Source organism: Rhinoderma darwinii, chromosome 9, assembly GCF_050947455.1.
Source record: "Rhinoderma darwinii isolate aRhiDar2 chromosome 9, aRhiDar2.hap1, whole genome shotgun sequence".
In the NCBI taxonomy this organism is placed as follows: domain Eukaryota; kingdom Metazoa; phylum Chordata; class Amphibia; order Anura; family Rhinodermatidae; genus Rhinoderma; species Rhinoderma darwinii.
In genome coordinates this window covers 50,024,062-50,038,213 of record NC_134695.1, presented here as the reverse complement: position 1 = coordinate 50,038,213, position 14,152 = coordinate 50,024,062, and the positions used below count along the sequence as shown (strand labels likewise).

Genomic DNA, 14,152 nt, shown 5'->3' with positions numbered 1-14,152 from the left:
CTTGCTGCAGTTCTGCTTGACCTGCTTTGCTTTGCCCCTGGCTTGCTTCTGTCTCCGTGCCCGCTTGGGTGTACTCACTTCGTCCTGGTCCTGACTTTCGTTCGCCGCTCCGTTTCCTCGTGGCGTTCCGTGGCTACTGCCCCTTCCCTTGCGTGTTCCCTGTTTGTTTTCCTGTGCACTTAGACAGCATAGGGACCGCCGCCCAGTTGTACCTCGTCGCCTAGGGCGGGTCGTTGCAAGTAGGCAGGGACAGGGCGGTGGGTAGATTAGGGCTCACTTTCCCTTCACCTCCTTTCTGCCATTACAGGCCCCATTGAGCAGGGCTGAAACGTTGCGCTTGTGGTGAATAAAGGATCCTTATTTTTCACTTTACTCTGGAGTGCTGACCTGTGTATTGGATTTGTCTGTGGATTTGTGACACTGGTCGTGTGTCTGAACAGGGACTTGCACCCCACACTGGAAGAACGGTGCTGCTTTTACTTTACTTGCATATATATATATATATATATATATATATATATATATATATATATATATATATATACATACAGTATATATAGATATATATACCCACACACACACACTACTGTGCAAAAGTTTTAGGCACTTGCGAAAAAATGCTGCAAAGTAGGAATTCTTTCAAAAATGTTAATCAATTAAAATACAAAGTGAATGAACAGAAGAGAAATCTAAATGAAATCAATATTTGGTGTGACCACCCTTTGCCTTCAAAACAGCATCAATTCTTCTAGATACACTTGCACAAAGTCATGGATTTTGTAGGATTATAGTCAGGTGTATGAAAAAACAATTATACCAAACAGGTGATAAATATCATCATTTTTATATGTAGGTTGAAATAGTCATTAACTGTAACAAACAGCTGTGTAGGATGCTTAAAACTGGATGAGGAACAGCCAAACACCGCTGCAAAGGTGAGGTTGTGGAAGACGGTGTTATGTCACAGGTCCGCCATGGCAAGACTAAGCAGAGCAACAAGACACCAGGTAATTATACTGCATCAGCAAGGTCTCTCCCAGGCAAAGATTTCAAAGCAGACTGGGATTTCAAGATGCACCCTTCAAGCTCTTTTAAAGGAGCACAAATAAATGGGCAACTTTGAGGACCGTAGGCACAGTGGTATGCCAAAAGAAATTTATCGCAGCAAATCAAAGACACATCATGCTTACTTCCCTTTGAAATCGGAAGATGTTCGACAGTGTCATCAGCTCAGAACTGGCAGAAACCTGCGGGACCCAGGTACACCCATCTACTGTTCGTAGAAGTCTGGCCAGAAGTGGTGTTCATGGAAGAATTGTGGCCAAAAAGCCATACATTTGACATGGAAACAAGGCCAAGCAACTCAACTATGCATTAAAACATAGAAAAGGGCAGCAGGTGCTCTGAACTGATGAGTCAAAATTTGACATTTTTGGATGTAACAGAAAGCAGTTTGTTCATCGAAGGGCTGGAGAGCGGCACAATAATGAGTGTCCGCAGGCAACAGTGAAGCATGGTGGAGGGTCCATGCCAGTTTGGGGCTGCATTTCAGCAAATGGAGTTGGGAATTTGGTGAGGAATAATGGTATCCTCAATGCTGAGAAATACATTCAGATACTTATCCATCATTCAGTACTATCAGGGAGGCGTCTGAATGGCTTGAAATTTATTCTGCAGCAGGGCAACGACCCCAAACATACAACCAATGTCATTAATTAAGAACTATCTTTAGCGTAAAGAAGAACAAGGAGCCCTGGAAGTGATAATATGGCCCCCACAGATCCCCGATCTCAACATCATCGAGTCTGTCTGGGATTACATGAAGAGACAGAAGGATATGAGGAAGCCTACATACACAGAAGATCAGTGGTTAGTTCTCCAAGATGTTTGGAACAACCTCCCTGCCGAGCTCCTTCAAAAACGGTGTGCAAGTGCACCTAGAAGAATGGATGCTGTTCTATCTTGAAGGCGAAGGGTGGTCACACCAAATATTGATTCGATTGTGAGTTCTCTTCTGTTCATTCACCTTGTATTTTGTTAATTGATAAGAAAACGAAACTATTAACACTTCTATTTTTAAAAACATTCTTACTTTGCAGAATTTTCCCACAACTGCCTATTTCACAGTACTGTGTGTGTGTGTGTGTGTGTTTGTGTGTGTGTGTATGTATGTGTATATATATATATATATATATATATATATATAATTTATACATATATCTAAATATACATTTTCATATTACAACTTATACCTTAGAGGAAAGGGTGCATGTCGGCTGTCATGTGGGTATCATAATGGAAGCAATGCCAATGTATACTTCACATGGTGGTGACAGAGTGACTAAGACAGGTCTTTATGATCTTCAAAATGGCTGGCTGGGGTGCAACTTCCTGTAACCACTTACAGTATGAATAGCAGCTGGAGAGCACAAGAAATTATGAAAATTAAAATATTAAAGGGGTTGTCTCACCATGACCTACATTATATGGAGCAGCCACGGCTATCAGTTAATCGTCGAGAATCCAGTTTTTCTGAAAACCCCGGTAATCAGGTGATAATCTGCGGCCATCCTTACATTTCTCTGCAGCAACTGCTGCACGGGAAAAGTAGTATTATATGGCGGATATTCAAAATCATTGCTGTCATGTCATATGTGGATGGGTCGAGTTCGCCAAAGACGCTGCTACTCAGAACAGAGAACCCTCATCTATTGGCAGTTCTATGTAAAACATTGTGATATCACATAGATCAGTGCCAGATAAACTCAGTTCTGCTTGTGGCAGAATTTTACAGAAATATATCGCAATTTTATTTTTATTAGGTAGATTCAGCCCTTGTATACGGAGCATTGTGAGTGGTCAGCCATTATTGACACACATGTTCCACCCACTTGTGTTAGGTCAGGGATAACGTGTGTCAGCATTGATGGATAAAGGGTTGGGGTCTGGGGGGGGGGGGGAGAATTTACAATTCAATATCATTGCCCTCTGGACAGAGACAATGCATCATTCAGCGAGCATCTGTCTCTTGTTTTATATTATATCTATGTTTTTGGTTAATATATATGTAAATTTAAAAGTTAAATTATGAATTCAATTATTACAGAAGCTTTAATAATTTAGATCATTGATGGAGAAGCCTTAAATTAATTCTGAGAATGATTTTATTACTCATTTGTCTTGCTGCACAATATATGAGTGATGATTTTTTTCAGTTGTCATTGCTTGGTCTTACAATTACAGCAGAAAGGATTTAGCTCCAGGCTCTCATAATTCCTAAAAGGTCTTTCTAGGTGCATCAAAAAGGACCAGCGCGGTGTATGTTTATGAAGCACTATTTATAATAGATACAATAAGTCGTAACATAGTTGTTTTATAGAGTGTTACTGCAGCAACAGACTACACAGGGTTTGTTTGCGTCCTGTAACCATAGAGGTACTTAGGTCTGTATAAGAGCTGTATACACAAAACAGAAATATTTTTTAATTTAAAAAACTATTCACGTTTTTCTATTCTTGCGGCTGCCATTTTTGCAAAGTGAATGCAGAATCTCTTTATATTTCTAGTCATTTTTGTAGCAGCTTTTAACCAAATGATAACAATCTGTCACTTGGTTATTAACAGTCCATGCTGAGAAAGAGACCACTTATTGGTAGTTGTGGAGAAACTGCTGTAAAGGTGACAACCATTATGGCTGCAGACCCTGTTGTCACTTTTGCTAAGATAGTAGCCACAATGGAATAGAAAATCGTCAATGTCTCTGTAAGTAAAAGAAACATAATTTGTGGACGTTGGCATCTGATTTACTTACATATGGCCAGTATTTGGTGACAAACGGGATGCAGACCGTGCTCACAGTAATAAGTATAGGAGCACTGTCCGTAAAAGTGAAAAATAGGAAATGTCTTATTTTTCCGTCAACATGGCCATACGAAAGGGTTTTCTTTGATATATTTTTTGTGTGTTTCACTTTTTTAAAACCTAAAAACTTTTGGTTCTTAGCCATATTCTGAGACCCATAACTTTTTTATTTCGCCATAGATGGAGCTGTGTGAGGGTTTTTTTTTGTTTTTGTTTTTTTTAGTACCGTTATGCAGTACATACAACTTTTTAATAATTTTACCCTGCGAGATAAAATCTATGTGCACCTTTTTTTTAATATGAGGTCAGTCAGTGTGTTTAGTGTAACTTTTTAATTAGTCTTTATTAAAAATTCATTTTACTTTTAGATACATGTGCTCTGTATTCTCAAAAACGTCTGAAAATTTTCAAGCGAAATCAGCTTCTGATTTTCAGACGTTTTTGTAACAACTCGCGTTTTTCGCAGCTTATTTTACAGCCGTTATTGGAGCTGTTTTTCAATGGAGTCAATGAAAAACGGCTCAAAAACGTCCCAAGAAGTGTCCTGCACTTCTTTTTCACGGGCATCTTTTTACGCTACGTATTTTGACAGCGACGCGTAAAATTACACCTCGTGGGAACAGAATACCGTAAAATCCATTGCAAGCAATGGGCAGATGTTTGTAGGCGTAATGGAGCCATTTTTTCAGGCGTAATTCGAGGCGTAAAATGCCAAAATTAAGTCTGAAACCACTGCGTGTGAACATACCCTAATCGTTCACATCTAAGTTCACTGAACCCGTCCGCTATGTGGGACTGACAGATTCAGGTAAAAAAGAAAGATACATCTGCTGTGTATAGAGAATACAGAGCAGCTCTATCTCAAAAAAGTGAAACTAATTTTTAATAAAGACTAATTCTAAAGTTACACCAAACACACTGACTGAACTGTTTATTTTTTCAAGAAAAATTACCCTCAAAGGTGTACATAGTTTTGTTTTTTTTTACTTTACTTCAGGAAAAAAATGGGAAAATAGATTTTGTTTCCTATGTAAGTAAATAATTGAATTCATTTTTAAATTTTTTTTAGTCTACTACTTTAACATGTGATCGTGAGATTTCTGGTGCGATACACTGCAAAACGTATGTATTGTCCTTTTAACAGGGCTTAATATGAGGACCAAGATGGAAGAACTGGGGGACTTTATTAGGCCCCTAGGCTGCCACGACAACCATCGGCACCCTGTGATCGCATCACGTAGGGGGCAATGGGGTGAGAGGGGAGACCTTCTCCCTTTGTCTAACTTCTTAGATGCATCTAAGCGGTCCAACGGCCGGAATCTGAGTTAACGCTGACCCCAGCCGTTCGTGCAGGGTGTCGACTGTAAGGGTATGTTCACACGGCTTATTTACGCACGTAATTCGGGCGTTTTACGCCTCGATTTACGTCCGAAAATGCGGGTCGATAGCGTCGGCAAACATCTGCCCATTCATTAGAATGGGTCTTACGATGTTCTGTGCACACGGTAATTTTTTTTACGCCCCGCTGTCAAAAGGCGGGGTGTAAAAAAGACGCCCGCGTCAAAGAAATGCCTGTCACTTCTTCAGACGTAAATGGAGCCATTTTCCATGGACTCCATGGAAAACCAGCTCCATTTAACGTCCGTAATGGACGCAGCAAAATGCGCCTCAAAATGCCATTACGGCTGAAATTACGGAGCTGTTTTCTCCTGAAAACAGCCCCGTAATTTCAGCCGTTACGGACGCTGCCGTGTGAACATACCCTAATACACAGCTGACACCCACAGTGGATGGAGTGGGTTCTAAAGGGAACTGAGTATTAGGCCACTTTTAGAAGAGCGTATTTTACATCTTTATTCCATCCATTTTTCGCGGACCGCAATACGGAGCTAATGTTAATCAATGAGGCTATTCACTTGGGCGTATAAAATTTGCGCGCATTTTAAAAATGCAGTATTCCCCCCTTTTATTTGTAGTCCAGATGGAAATGCCCATTGAAATCTATGGGGAGCGCTTAAAAAACGGATGCATCTGTATTTGGTCCGTATGTCATCTGCTTTTCAAAGAGACTGTTTTATGTCATTCAATTACGTATGTCCCTAGAAGACAGCACATCAGTAATATGTTTCTGTAAGGGTATGTTCACACAGCAAACGAAAAACGGCCGTAAAATTTTTAAGGGAAAACAGCCCCTGATTTTCAGCCATTTTTTAAGCATCAAGCTTTTTTTGATGTGTTTTTATTACGGACATTTTTGCAGCTGTTTTTCTATTGAGACAATGAAAAACGGCTCAAGAACTGACATGCACTTCTTTTTTTACGGGGCGTTTTTCTTCACGCGCCGTTTTTACAAATGGACGCGTAAAAAAAATTGCCTATGGGAACGAAATGCAGTTTTTCCCATTGAAATCAATGGCCAGATGTTTGGAGGCATTCAGCCTCCATATGTTTAGACAATTTTCGGGGCTCTTAGGGCCCGAAAAACGTCTGACAATAAGACGTGTGAACATACCCTAATACCGGTGCAATACTGATAAAATACTGATGCAAAATCATCCGTAATACACCAATATTACGGATCCATATTACAAACGTTACAAATACGCTCGTCTGAGAGAAGCCTAAGGAATCACGCACAAAACAAAGCCATAATAGGGAACCATACCATAAACAGATCCATATAACACAGATCCATAATACAGACGTGCATGAAGCCTTAGTCTATTTACACACAATGCAGATTTGATGCAGATCTTGCATGCATTTTTTAAGCCGAAACTAGAATTTGATCCAGAAGAGGAAACACTTTAGGACCTTCATTTATATATTTATTCTGTTTAGGTTCAGTTACTGGATTTGGCTTAAAAAATGTATGAAAATCTGCAGCAATTCTGCACTGTGGGAACAAGGCCTAACTCAAAATTGGCCATAGTTCACAATTAAAATTCCATACGATATTGTGGTCCATTTCCTTGATGCCTTCGCTCAAAGTCACATAGAGAGAATTCACTTATTTAACAGGGCAAATCCTACATTGAAAGATTCAGAGGTACTGTTCCCGAAATACTAGAAGCAGCTCTACAGATCATCTATGGAGATCCATTTTTTTATGCTGGATCTTGATAAATAACAGGAAAGTAGAGTTGAGCTTGGAATTATCACTGATTTATATTTGGGAGGGAGTAGGTTTTGCATGCGGGTCATGCAAATCTCAAGCCCATATAAAATACTTTGGCGAGGCTGATCTATGCTAGACAAGTATAGTTAACCCTTGGAAGCCATTATAGAAATAGGGTCAGGGGATCCGGTCATTGAAGTCAAGTAAATGCTTGTATTTCATCAGTGCAGTAAATGAAAGGGTTTCTTCAGCCTGTAGTTTGTGGATTTTAGACAATTAGATCCTCTTATAGGTGTATTTTGCCAAAGGCAAGAAACATCTTCTGCATTTGCCTCATTGGCTTGTCTGTTTCTGTATATGTCACAAGCAAGCTATGGTGCCAGCGCCATTCTTCCATTCAGTAGTCCACAGTGCATACTAAGGCCGAATTCAAACAAACGTGGGGAAACTCGGACGTGAAAAACTGCCATTCTTCACATCCGAGTTGCACCTGTGCGGGTCCCGTTGTCACTGGTCCCCCATAGACTTGAGTCTACCGAGGGATCCGTGAAAACGGAAGAAAATAGGACATGTTCTATTTTTAAACGGACCCTTCACACGGTCTGTCGAAACAACGGCCGTGTAAACGGACCCATTGAAATACATGCGGCTGTGTGACGGCCGTGGTTTTAACGGCCGTCACATAGACGTATACTACGGTCGTCTGAATTCGGCCTAAAGCAGTTACAGCGCAAAAACACCCAGATATAAAGTATACAAGACACCTGATGTAAACAGTCTAAAGAGCACAGCCATCTCAACTAAAAACAAATACCATCAAGCGTAAAGCCTCATGCAGACGACCGTGTGTGCCGTCCGAGTCCCGTCAGTGATCTGAGGAAAGATAGGACATGTTCTATCTTTCCACCGGATCGGAGACTCTGACCATTTTTCACGGACCCGATTCACCCGCTAAAGTGAATCGGTCCGGGAAGACTATCGGGTGCCACTCGGATGCCGTCAAAAACGACCCGAGTGGCACAACGGACGTGTACATGAGGCGTAAGTCCTTGAGGCGTCCTCTGTCGAGGCTTGTTACATTTTCTTCAGACATGTCTGTGTTGTCTTGGTTGTGTTGATCTTGGATTTTCAAAAGAGGCAATCGTTACCGGCAGCTTTTGTCACATCCATGTGAGTGTCACCCATCTTTGAACAGATACTGAGTGGTATGTAAATCTGTATTGTTTTGAAGTTTTACTTCACCACCGTTCTTACTCATATACCTCTAGATGTGTCAGTCTTTACCATAGTTCTCGCATTCTATTCATGAACCAGGAAGCTGAAGATGAATACTGCTTAGGTCCTATCCAGTGTGGTACATTGTGGGAGTTTATAATGAATTAATATGATGAGACGAGTGATTTGCTGTCGATAGTTAGGCAATGCTTGACCTGCCTAGGTAGAGTCGTGTGTTAACCTTAAACCATACTATCCCCCACCCCCATTTAGTAACGACACATGACACCGAGGTTGGATGTGAAATGGCCACAGCAGCCGTTTATTAATTTCACAGTTTTATAAAAACAATTTAAATCCGAAACATTCGGATAACTAGTTAGGAATCCACCGGAGAATTCCTCCTAATAATTCACATGACCCAACATGGGTCAGAATCATAAATAACCATTAAACGTTAACATTAACCCGAGCAGAGGAAGTCCTTGAAGCCCCTTCAGATGTTCCTTTCAAGAACACACCGAATTAGCCATCTGCAAACCACTAATTACCTCCAGCCGTAAACCAGCTCGGAAGCACCGTTCACCTCTGCAGATGGCTCCACCCACTAGAAGTCCACTTCAAGGGGATAACACCCGTTGAAGCCCTCAAGTGATATACCGCCCACTAGAAGTCCACTTCAAAGGGATAACACCCGATGAAGCCTTCAAGTGACATACCTTCTACCGTGTTTCCCCGAAAGTAAGACAGTGTCTTACTTTCTTTTTATCCCCAAAAGCCCGACTATGTCTTACTTTCGGGGTATGTCTTATATTGTAAAAAAATTGTCGAATTTTTTTTTTTTTTTTTTTCACAAACTTTATTTAACTGTTTTACATTTTTTTTTTTTAGTCCCACCAGGGGACTTCACTATGCGATGTGCCGATCGCATATATAATGCTTTGGTATACTTAGTATACCGAAGCATTATTGCCTGTCAGTGTAAAACTGACAGGCAACCTATTAGGTCATGCCTCCGGCATCGCCTAACAGGCAGATGCTGAAGGCAGACCTGGGGGTCTTTGTTAGACCCCCGGCTGTCATGGAAACCCGACGGCGACCCGCGATTTGTTTGCGGGGGCGCCGATCGGGTGACAGAGGGAGCTCCCCCCTCTGTCAAACACATTAAATGCCGCTGTCGCTATTGACAGCGGTATTTAATGGGTTAAACTGCCGGAATCGGCGCGCGCTTCGATTCCGGCAGTTGCAGCAGGAGCAAGTGCAGGGGACGGCGCGGTGACATATGGAGAGGGGGCGGCGCGGAAGTGGGCAGGAGGCGGCAATACCCCCGTGTTTCCCCGAAAGTAAGACATATGTCTTACTTTCGGGGTACGGCTTATATTAGCCGACCCCCCTGAAACCCCCGATACGTCTTACAATCGGGGGTGTCTTACTATCGGGGAAACACGGTACCAGAAGACCACTTCAAAGGGATAACACCCGATGAAGTCTTCAACCATGTACCTTTTTTGGGGGACGCATACCCCCGATGCGACCCCCCCACCATTTTGTACTGACTGGCCTCAAGGACTCCCCCCGCCAGCTGCCATGACAACAGAACCTACTCCGGAAAAAAGAAAAACATGTTAAATAAACACACAAAATAAAACACAACGCTCATATACGGACGTACAGAAGACCTAAGGAGTAACAAAACAAGGGTGGGAGGGTGGGAGCTTTGCTTCTTGTGTACTACTCCTCCCGCTGCTTCCGGCTCAATGCCGAGAAACAGCGGGAAGCGCAGTAACGGCCCCCCCGTCCCCCCTAGCTCCTCCCCGTCCCTCCTTCAGCTTCTTCACCTTTCCCTCACCTCTTAACATTAACCCTTTCCCTACCAGGACGGTCATGTCGGCTTCCCTCAAGCCTGCAGCTGCGTCCAGCCTCTTCTTGACCTGCCTAGGTAGAGTCGTGTGTTAACCTTAAACCATACTATCCCCCACCCCCATTTAGTAACGACACATGACACCGAGGTTGGATGTGAAATGGCCACAGCAGCCGTTTATTAATTTCACAGTTTTATAAAAACAATTTAAATCCGAAACATTCGGATAACTAGTTAGGAATCCACCGGAGAATTCCTCCTAATAATTCACATGACCCAACATGGGTCAGAATCATAAATAACCATTAAACGTTAACATTAACCCGAGCAGAGGAAGTCCTTGAAGCCCCTTCAGATGTTCCTTTCAAGAACACACCGAATTAGCCATCTGCAAACCACTAATTACCTCCAGCCGTAAACCAGCTCGGAAGCACCGTTCACCTCTGCAGATGGCTCCACCCACTAGAAGTCCACTTCAAGGGGATAACACCCGTTGAAGCCCTCAAGTGATATACCGCCCACTAGAAGTCCACTTCAAAGGGATAACACCCGATGAAGCCTTCAAGTGACATACCTTCTACCAGAAGACCACTTCAAAGGGATAACACCCGATGAAGTCTTCAACCATGTACCTTTTTTGGGGGACGCATACCCCCGATGCGACCCCCCCACCATTTTGTACTGACTGGCCTCAAGGACTCCCCCCGCCACCGCGAAACAGGCCTTGACCACCTTAAGCCTGTGAGTTCCTCCACACCACCACCGCCCTTTCTATGCCTTCTGCTATAGCCAAGCTCCAAATATCAATGCCAACCTCGGTCAGATGAACCCCGTCACTCCTCCAGAAATTCCCCAATCCTGACTCCAAATCCCTATGCCTCACGCAAATGCCCCCGTTCTTTGCCACAAAACGGGACACCGCCCGGTTAACTTTTATCCGAGCCTTATTGACTCTCTCCACCGATCTAGCTAACCGCCAATGCTTCCTTGGGACTATGTCCGACCACACTACCACCAACTTGGGATAAGATACCCACAAACACAACAAATCATGTTTGATATCCCGCACCAACTCACGAAAAGGGCGGACTCCTAAGTCATTCCCACCCACGTGCAACACTAAAACCTCCGGAACCCTATCAAGCCGCACATATGTCTGGAATTCCGCCAACACCCTGTTCCACGACATACCTCTAAACCCCAGCCAATGCACAACCGCATCCTGTCGCGGAATGCGCAACTGGCGACCATCCGGGCGGACGTCCGCCCTCAAAGCCCCCCAGTGCACGTACGAATGACCCATCAACCACACCAGACAAGGAGGCGAATCTGAAACGGAAAACACAGTTAGGCACCACCATATACATTTGCACGCATAAACAACAAAATTACAACATATGGGGGCGGACATAGGACTTAAACCTTTTAGACTCCCAACGACCAATATGCCTCACCCCCTCATCATCCAACCCCCAGCGCCCTGCTTCCGTTGCTGCGCCAATCCGGAAGGAATGAGATGAATATGAGCCTGCCGCAACCCCAACCGCCGTCAAACATTTTTTAAAAACAGCTCCAAACTGAAACCTGGACAAGAACGACCCGTCCACATGACATAACAAAGGCAAATCTGGAGACCCCCTGTTTTTTGTAAAACCACGCATGCACTCTACTGGGCACATGACCGACCCCGGGAGAGCGAACAAAACTATCAGTTTTCCCTTCCCTAATTGGTCAGTTTTTGATCTACGCAACCATACCTCCAACCGATCTGCAAAAAGGCTCACCTCCCCAGATCTCAGCCCCCCTGCCTGTTTAGTACTTGGCGACACCAACTCACCTATTCTAAATGCTCCGAAGAACGCCAACGAGAAAGCCAACCGAAACAAATCCATTTCATCTGAAGAACGACATACCGATGCCAATGAACCACCCAACAAGCCCAGCAAAGCAAACGACACCGGCCTTCTACTATCCGCCTCCACCCTACCTCTGCGCAACCCCTTCAAAGCCTGCGATACCAGAAATTCCTTCGATACATCCCGCAAGCCCCGCAACTTAAGCCCAAACGCCACCGCGGATATAAACCGGTTCACCTTCGCTACTGAAAACCCCGCCTCCCAGGCATCCCCTAACCAATACAAAAGTGCCACCAACCTGTCTCTATCCGTATTGACATCACCCAACTCTCTTACCCACTCCTCCCACTGCCTCCAACAAGCAGCATAAGCCCTCCACGTCGTGCCCGCCAAAGACCTTTGTAACAGCTGCTCTACGGGACCGATACCAGATCCCATAGATGATCCGGACACGCCAAACCAATACGTTCCGCTCCCGGAGCCAATTGCCGAAACCGGTCCCACTGCGAGCGAGAAAGAGCATCAGCAACACAATTCCGTACACCCGGGACATGCACCGCCACCACCCACGCGTTCAGCGACAAACACACCAACACTAAATGTCGCAACAATTGAACTACCGGAGGAGAGGACGCCGTGATGTTATTAATGGCAAGCACCACACCCATGTTGTCGCAGTAAAAACGGACCTTCTTATCCCTGAGCCTGTCCCCCCAAATGGTAGCCGCCACCACGATGGGAAACAGCTCGAGCAGGGCCAGATTCCGCGTCAATCCACTGGACACCCAGCTAGCCGGCCATTGACCTGCGCACCACGGACCTCCCCCGTAAGCTCCAAAGCCACCCGCCCCAGCCGCATCCGTGAAAATATTCAGATCACTCGTATCCTGCGCTGGGGCCATCCATAGCGAGCGACCATTGTACTGGCCCAAGAAGTCATCCCAAACCTGAAGATCAGCTCGGTGCTCCTCCTTGAGCCTCACAAAATGATGCGGCGCCCGCACTCCCGCCGTTGCCGCCGCCAACCTTCTACCAAACACCCTCCCCATCGGCATAATCCGGCAGGCGAAATTCAACTTCCCCAGCAGCGACTGAAGCTCCCTCAACGACATTTTCTTCCTTCTACAAGCCCGTCGCACCTCCAGCCTCAAAGCACCCAGCTTATCCGCCGGGAGCCGACACTCCATTGCCACCGAGTCAATTTCGATTCCCAAGAAACAAATCGTCGCTACCGGGCCCTCCGTTTTTTCCGGCGCCAAAGGGATCCCAAAATCCCTCGCCACCTTCTGCAGGGCATGAAGCAAGTTACCGCAAACCGGCGAACCCCCCGGGCCAATGCACAAAAAATCATCTAAGTAATGGATCAACGAATCGACCCCGGATACTCCCCTCGTTACCCACTCCACGAAGCTACTAAACGCCTCGAAGTATGCACAAGAAAGAGAACACCCCATCGGAAGGCACCGATCCACGTAAAAGGCCCCATTCCAAAAACAGCCCAACAGCCGTTGGCTTTCTGGATGCACCGGCAACAACCTGAACGCCGCCTCGATGTCGGTTTTTGCTAGCAGCGCCCCCGGACCCGCAGCCCGCACTAACCCCACCGCCTTATCGAATGAGGTATAAACTACGGAACACAACTCGTGATCAATCCCGTCGTTTACCGACGAACCTTTGGGATACGATAAATGTTGAATCAAACGAAACTTTCCGGGCTCGCGTTTAGGGACAATACCCAAAGGGGACACAACTAAATCTTTCACCGGCGACTCCACAAATGGCCCCGACATGCGCCCCAACGAAACTTCTTTTAACAACTTTTCCGACACGACTTCCGCATGCACGTAAGCCGATTTTAAATTTCTCCGCGTAACCGGAACCTCATAAGGAGGCGGAGGAATAACAAAACCAACACTAAACCCTTCATAAAGCAACTTAGCCGCCGCCCTATCCGGATACTCATTTAGATAAGGGGCCATCCTTTCCACCCTCACCGGCGACACCCCCTTGACCAGCCCCGTGCTGGTTCCCGGACCTCTTTTTACGCAGACATTTTGCCGCCCCGTGTGATGCACCATTACACTCGGAGCACACGTGCTTGAACTTGCACGTGGCCCCGAACTTACACTGGCCTTCATTGAATTGCCAGCAAAACCCCGCCTTTCCCCCGCCGCTTGGTCCACTCTGACTAGTCTGGCCTCCCTGGCCACCGCTCCCGGGAAAGGGCTGCCTAACCGGAAC

General features: G+C 45.1%; 1 protein-coding gene across 5 annotated transcripts in view; it reads left to right on the top strand.

Annotated features, from left to right (window-relative positions):
* The window catches only part of LOC142660783 (serine/threonine-protein kinase BRSK2), a 155,919-nt gene that overhangs the window by 46,510 nt on the left and 95,257 nt on the right, over positions 1-14,152 (top strand). The gene's annotated exons all lie outside the window — the stretch shown is intronic.